The 7,856-nt window shown below is 41.8% G+C and overlaps 1 pseudogene; it reads right to left on the bottom strand.

Annotated features, from left to right (window-relative positions):
• Window positions 1–4,128: 4,128 nt before the first annotated feature.
• On the bottom strand, window positions 4,129–6,313 carry LOC109748034 (small ribosomal subunit protein uS4m-like; annotated as a pseudogene).
• Between the last annotated feature and the right edge of the window lie 1,543 nt (window positions 6,314–7,856).

Below are 7,856 nucleotides of genomic sequence, written 5' to 3'. Positions count from 1 at the left end.
TAGCAATTGCCGCATTTTATGAAATATGGCAAATGGATAAACAAAAATGCATTCCTTAATGGATTTATTAAAGAAGAGTTGTATATGATGCAACCAGGAGGTTTTGTCAATAATAAAGGTGCTAACAAAATATGCAAGCTCCAGCGATCCATCTATGGACTGGTGCAAGCATCTCGGAGTTGGAATATACACTTTGATAAGTTGATCAAAGGATATAGTTTTATACAGACTTGCGGTGAAGCCTGTATTTACAAGAAAGTGAGTGGGAGCACTACAGCGTTTCTGATAAGTATATGTGAATGACATATTGTTGATCGAAAATAATGTAGAATTATTCTGTAAAGCATAAAGGAGTGTTTTGAAATGAGTTTTTCAAAGAAAGACCTCGGTGAAGCTGCTTACATATTGAGCATCAAGATCTATAGAGATAGATGAAGACGCTTGATGAGTTTTTCAATGAGTACATACCTTAACAAGATTTTGAAGTAGTTCAAAATAGAACAGTCAAATAAAGAGTTCTTGCCTGTGTTACAAGGTGTGAAATTGAGTAAAGACTCAAAGCCCGACCACGGCAAAAGATAGAAAGAGAATGAAAGTCATTCCCTATGCCTTGACCATAGGTTCTATAAAGTATGCCATGCTGTGTACCAGATCTATTGTATACCCTACACTGATTTTGGCAAAGGAGTACAATAGTGATCTAGGAGTAGATCACTTGACAGCGGTCAAAATTGTCCTTAGTGGAATAAGGATATGTTTCTCGATTATGGAAGTGACAAAAGGTTCGTCGTAAAGGGTTACGTCGATGCAAGTTTTGACACTAATCTAGATGACTCTAAGTCTCGGTCTAGATACATATTGGAAGTGGGAGCAATTAGCTAAGAGTAGCTCCGTGCAGAGCATTGTAAACATAGAAATTTCCAAAATACTTACGGATCTGAATGTGACAGACCCGTTGACTAAAATTATCTCACAAACAAAACATGATCACACCTTAGTACTCTTTGGGTGTTAATCACATAGCGATGTGAACTAGATTATTGACTCTAGTAAACCCTTTGAATGTTGGTCACATAGAGATGTGAACTATGGGTGTTAATCACATGGTAATGTGAATTATTGATGTTAAATCACATGGCGATGTGAACTAGATTATTGACTCTAGTGCAAGTGGGAGACTGAAGGAAATATGCCCTAGAGGCAATAATAAAGTATTATATATTTCCTTATATCATGATAAATGTTTATTATTCATGCTAGAATTGTATTAACCGGAAACATAATACATGTGTGAATACATAGACAAACAGAGTGTCACTAGTATGCCTCTACTTGACTAGCTCGTTAATCAAAGATGGTTATGTTTCCTAGCCATAGACATGAGTTGTCATTTGATTAACGGGGTCACCTCATTAGGAGAATGACGTGATTGACATGACCCATTCCGTTAGCTTAGCACCCGATCGTTTAGTATGTTGCTATTGCTTTCTTCATGACTTATACATGTTCCTATGACTATGAGATTATGCAACTCCCGTTTACCGGAGGAACACTTTGTGTGCTACCAAACGTCACAACGTAACTGGGTGATTATAAAGGTGCTCTACAGGTGTCTCCAAAGGTACTTGTTGGGTTGGCGTATTTCGAGATTAGGATTTGTCACTCCGATTGTCGGAGAGGTATCTCTGGGCCCACTCGGTAATGCACATCACTGTAAGCCTTGCAAGCATTGTGACTAATGAGTTAGTTGCGGGATGATGTATTACTGAACGAGTAAAGAGACTTGCCGGTAACGAGATTGAACTAGGTATCGAGATACCGACGATCGAATCTCGGGCAAGTAACATACCGATGACAAAGGGAACAACGTATGTTGTTATGCGGTCTGACCGATAAAGATCTTCGTAGAATATGTGGGAGCCAATATGGGCATCCAGGTCCCGCTATTGGTTATTGACCGGAGAGGTGTCTCGGTCATGTCTACATAGTTCTCGAACCCAAAGGGTCCGCACGCTTAAAGTTACGATGACAGTTTTATTATGAGTTTATGTATGTTGATGTACCGAAGGAGTTCGGAGTCCCGGATGAGATCGGGGACATGACGAGGAGTCTCGAAATGGTCGAGACGTAAAGATCGATATATTGGACGACTATATTCGGACTTCGGAAAGGTTCCGAGTGATTCGGGTATTTTTCGGAGTACCGGAGAGTTACGGGAATACGTATTGGGCCTTATTGGGCCATACGGGAAAGAAGGAAAAGGGCCTCAAGGGTGGCCGCACCCTTCCCCTTGGTCTGGTCCGAATTGGACTAGGGAAGGGGGGCGCTCCCTTCCTTCCTTCTCTTTTTCCCTTCCTCTTTTCCTATTCCATATGGGAGGTGGAATCCTACTAGGACTAGGGAGTCCTAGTAGGACTCCACACTTGGTGCGCCCCCTCCTAGGGCCGGCCTCCTCCTCCCTTGCTCCTTTATATACGGGGGCAGGGGGGCACCTCTCTAAACACTTTGATATACGATATTTTAGCCGTGTGCGGTGCCCCCCTCCACCAGATTACACCTCGATAATACCGTCGCGGAGCTTAGGCGAAGCCCTGCGTCGGTGGAACATCATCATCGTCACCACGCCGTCGTGCTGACGAAACTCTCCCTCAACACTCGGCTGGATCGGAGTTCGAGGGACGTCATCGAGCTGAACGTGTGTAGAACTTCGGAGGTGCCGTACGTTCGGTACTTGATCGGTCGGATCGTGAAGACGTACGACTACATCAACCGCGTTGTGATAACGCTTCCGCTGTCGGTCTACGAGGGTACGTGGACACCACTCTCCCCTCTCGTTGCTATGCTTCACCATGATCTTGCGTGTGCGTAGGATTTTTTTTGAAATTACTACGTTCCCCAACACCTATGCCGCTAGAAATAGTAGCGCCTTAAAGAAGGCGTTCCAGGTACTTTTCCCCTGGTTTGTATCAGAGTTGACCACTGATAATACGAAAAATGAAACATTTGGTGTGTTTTAATTCATTCTCAATATTGTTTCCCCTTGTGCTCCGAGGGAAATAAAGGGGAAATCACTGATTCATTTGGAGCTATTTTCTAACTGACTCATTGACAAGAGAGATTGGATGCGATGCGCCAGTCACTCGTACTACAGCGGACAAAGGTCACCGGCAAACGACTGTTCCACAATGGAACCTGACACTACTGTTTGCCCTAAGGGCTGACCCACCTTTTCAGAGAAACAGACACATGACATCACTATATTACGCATTTTTGAGATAAGAAAGTGGAGAATGCACTCTTCCCTTTTTTTTACATTTTAAACTCATGTCCATGGTCTGTTTTATTCCCAATTGTTGCCCGTGTGAAAAGAAAGAAGAGAAATTGGGCCATGTTTCCCGAGAGAGACTGCCTTCTCTCAGGCCAGTAGTCTTATACTTATAGTCGACTGCTCTATGATGATCTGACCTCTTTCCTGGGCTCTGCTTGCTCGTCTACGCTCCGACCAATTCAGTCAAAATCGAAAAAACGATGTTTCCTTGAAAAAGTCTAAGAAATAGTAGTAGTAGTAGTCAAAAAGTACACTTTTTCCATATATTTCGATTTATAGGTATCCCTATCTTTATCTCTATCCACAGAGATACCTATCTATATAGAGAGAGATTTTTCTTAAAATTGATCTAGACTATCCTCTGTCCGGATAGATATGTCCCTATGAGCGACTAGGCCGATCTTTTTTTATATGTTTTGGCCACGTCCATTTCCGCTCCGAAGAGGAAGGTTTGGATCTTTCAATCTTATGTTGTGAGGGATGTGAGAGGTTGGAAAAAGCGGTAGGCGTAAGCGAGGCGGTTGGCCTTCGCCTAGTGCCTAGGCGGTGCCTAAGCGACCTAGGCGCGGCCTAGGCGGTAATATAGTTTTTACTCATAGTGTATTTGTGATTATTGTATGTGTGTTGATATTAGTTTAGGGCATATAAATAAGTTAATTACCGTATACTACCATTGTTATATAACCAGTTTGGCATATCAATGTAGTATGTGGCATGATTTCTTGTTTGGGTAGGCAATTCCTTGCTTGCCCTGCCTAGACCTCCATTTATGCCCTAGGCGAGGCGTTTGGCCATTGCCTAGTGCCTAGGCGTGCCTAAGCGCCTCCTAGGCACTGCCTTTTCCAATAGAGGATGTGACCTATGTTAGGTCCATAAGATGCCACAGCTTTTAGTGTTCTATGATTCACCTCCGAATAATGAGTAGGTAGTTCGATCCTTTTGATTCTTATCTTCCTAGTAAACGGGGATCCAGAGCAATAGGTCGAATTACTATATAAAGAAGACTTTTCTACAAAAGGACTTATTGTTCGAGTAGGAAGATTTTGGTTTTTCTCCTTCCCTATTTTCAATAAGAAGAAGTATTTGAAATGAAACAAATTCCTCTTCATTCTGTTGTGCTCAGCAAAGAAACTGCCTAAGCATACTTTTGTGGATCCAAACTTCTTTGTTCTTTCAAAGTCTTCTTCTTGCATATAAGAACGCAACTTTTGCAATTCCTTGGATTTAAGTAATAATCAGCAACCCCTCTGAGTTGTGAGTAAGCGGAACCATTCTTTTTTTGTTCTTCTCCAGATTCTGGCCGGTAGGAATTTGCCTCTTCTTTTTCCAACTGATATGGACGATAGGAATTTGCCTATGATTTTTCTAGCTGATATGTCGATATAGAAAGATCTCCTTATTTCAAAACCGCGGGTTCTCGCGTCATTTTGTTTAAAAGATACTGTGGGAAACTTTCAAATGAGTAATGGTTACTAGTCCATTATGCAAACAAACCCTTTGATGACTTATCGGCTGCCTTGCTTGAGGAAGAGTGTCACTAAAATGGAGACGAACCGGAATCACGTCCGATCTTGTTTCTTGATTGAGTAAAAAAGGGATATATGAAGTTCGTTCTCTTCCTCTGTGCATCTCCCTTATGGGTAAATCCCCATAATAAAGAGACAACTTTGGTGTATTTTGTGATTTGATGTTACTGTTTAGATTTTCTCTCCGAGAAAGATTTCTTTTAATGGATCTCCTCTTGTTCCTCAATCTTCGGAGAATACGGCGTTGGATTAGAGAAAGTTCTCTGTTCCGAACATTTCCTGGAAGTAGACGACACGTTTTCAATCTTAATGCTGGCATGGCATATTTCGTTGAATCAGTCTTTTTCGCCACATCGCGTATAAAGGGAATCGAACCCAACTCTTCCACGAACCCCCCACGAATGGCCCTCCCTTAATTCAATGAACTATGAGAATTCCTTTTTTCCTTTTTTTCTTTTCAGTTCTCATAAGTTCTTGATATACTAACAGAAACTCAATACTTGACCGACTGCGTCACAGTGCTCAGGTAAAGTGGCAGTGGTTGAAAGCGAGCGTAAACGTCAGTGTTTTCTGTTTGTTATGATAGTAGTGGTGAAAGAAAATCCAATTCAAATATCTCAATGTAAAAGGAAAATCGTTTCACTTTGAAAGGAAAGTAGCTATATGATATCGAAATCACTATATCTACGATATTCATTGCACCATGATTGAAGGACAATGAGGGGCAGGTTATATTCCCTTTCTTCTGATTGATTGAGGAATCGCTGATAATGACACCACGTCTGGAGCATCTACTGCTATTGCAAGGCCCCACTCAATCTATCTCCCATTCACTTAACAATTTCTCCGGTTCTCGCCGACTATTATTTGTCATTCCCAAATCCATTCTTGTCTAAGCTGCTCATGGTACTACTTTTTTTTATTTTGCGTTATTTTATTAGGCGGAAGATCAGGAAAGTTAGGTAGTATCTAATATGTCCACGAACTAAGTATAATCTCCCAAACCCACCTTAATCCATTTTATATAGAATCTGTCTCCTTCCGTAATCCATTCCTCCATCCCACACTCTTATTATAGTTATGAGTGAATCTGAATCCTCAAAAAAAATATCGAAGACAAAGAGAAGACATCAGGGAGCGGAGAGAGAAGAGAGCGGTTGTTGGAACAGCAAGCCCTACTTCCTTCACTCTGAATTGGCACCAAACAAAAACAAAACTAGACTGCCCGAACAACAAGTCCTGCCCCTTCCTCCCAGATCTGCATGTTGAACAAACAAATACACTCCCCCTCATCCGATAAAAATGAGTATTATTTCTCAGCTGGCAACAAAGAAACGCCTAGCAGAAGAAAGTAGTTATTCTTGCATCTCTGCTACTAGGAAAGTAAGTCATTGACAAAGGACCCAACCCTTCTGAATTCGCTGAGCGAGACCTAAGACCGGAATGAACAGTAGTCGAAACCCTGATCCCATCGTGTCTGCCAGCTATGCAATGGCTCTACTGGAGATTCTGTAGGGAGAGCAGTCGCTAACCTTTCCTTCGGTCAATCATGAGAAATTTGCGAATCGAATCCGTTGTCATTAGAGTGGTCAACTATATACGCTAATTATTCAAACAGATGCTCTCCGGTGGAAATGAACCACGAGAGACTAAGCCCTGCCGATAGCAGTAGAAGCGTTAGCCACAGAGTGACTTTTTAATTGACACCCACTAATCGTCAGTTTCTACTTCCAAGTTGACTGGACCAGGTACCACATTTACCATAGGATATGCTTATCTGATGAGGTCCCTAGAGTCATCTCTGCCACTTGGAATTGCTTATGAGCTGTTCTTAAATGCTCTTCAAAGTACTCAAGCTTCAAACTCCTTGCTAACCGATAAAAGGAATCAAGCTTAAAGGACTATATGACTAGCTCTTCCACATCCTCGCCACCATTCATAAGGCTTTCAAGGAATATTGAGATATCTACAGAAAAGAGAAACACACATTCTCAGTTGGTCCACTATTAGCGAGGCCTAAAGTCTTCACTTCATCAGTCTAGGAATAACACTAAAGTAGCACCCCTCACTACATTCTTGTTCACTGAACATAGATCTCTAAAGAACAGTGCACTGGTACACGATATGATCTGTCGTCATGACCCATGAACTGAGCTTCTCACTAATCGAAATGGTCCTCTCAGCATGTTTCAAGGGAAGCAAGAGATTGTTTTCTCAGGATATTAGTCACCCAATCTTCCCAATAGTATTCCTTAACTCATGAATTGATACACTTGTTCATTCTCTTTCTATTTCCACTGGTTTCTTTTGTTCACTTGCAATGCGGAATTTGAATCCATTTTACTCCACTTATCTCTCTTTTCTTCCTGATGAGGGTGATGTACTCCGGGTACCTGATCATCATGACTGGAATTCAAGAGGATTCCTTGAGTACTTGTTACTTCGAGGTCAAATGGTGCGATGGTATTCATCCAAAATAGGAAACTGGTAGCGACTTGCATTTTATGGACTCTTCCTTCCTGTAGGAATAGGGGAGAGTGGTAACGTGAGCCACCTTTCCTTTATACATCAGTAATAACACATGCAAGTTCCTAGGGTCTATATAGCTAGTCAAGGATCATAAAACAATTAGCAAATCATCAGTGGACTCCAAATAGCTATTTCATTGAATAGTACACGTGATTAGGCGGGGACATGATTCAAACCTGCAGTCTTCAGGTCATGAGCCTGATGAGTTGACCAATTCCTCTACCCCGCTTTAGTCTAAACCTTTCATTAACATACAGAAAATAGAGTTTGATGCCTGGCGGATACTTGACATGTTCCCCTCGGGATACCTTCTTCTTACATAAGCATCTGTCTATGAGGTTGACATAACAGATCTAGCTAATGATACAGGAACCGTTGGCCAGATGAAAGGAAGCAGGCAAGTCGATTGATCAAGGAGAAAACCTTGATCTTTCCTTTACCCCTAGATTTTGGATTATCCGGAAGGAGCACGA

This window comes from Aegilops tauschii, chromosome 3, assembly GCF_002575655.3.
Source record: "Aegilops tauschii subsp. strangulata cultivar AL8/78 chromosome 3, Aet v6.0, whole genome shotgun sequence".
Lineage (NCBI taxonomy): Eukaryota > Viridiplantae > Streptophyta > Magnoliopsida > Poales > Poaceae > Aegilops > Aegilops tauschii.
This window is presented reverse-complemented; position numbering and strand designations above follow the sequence as displayed.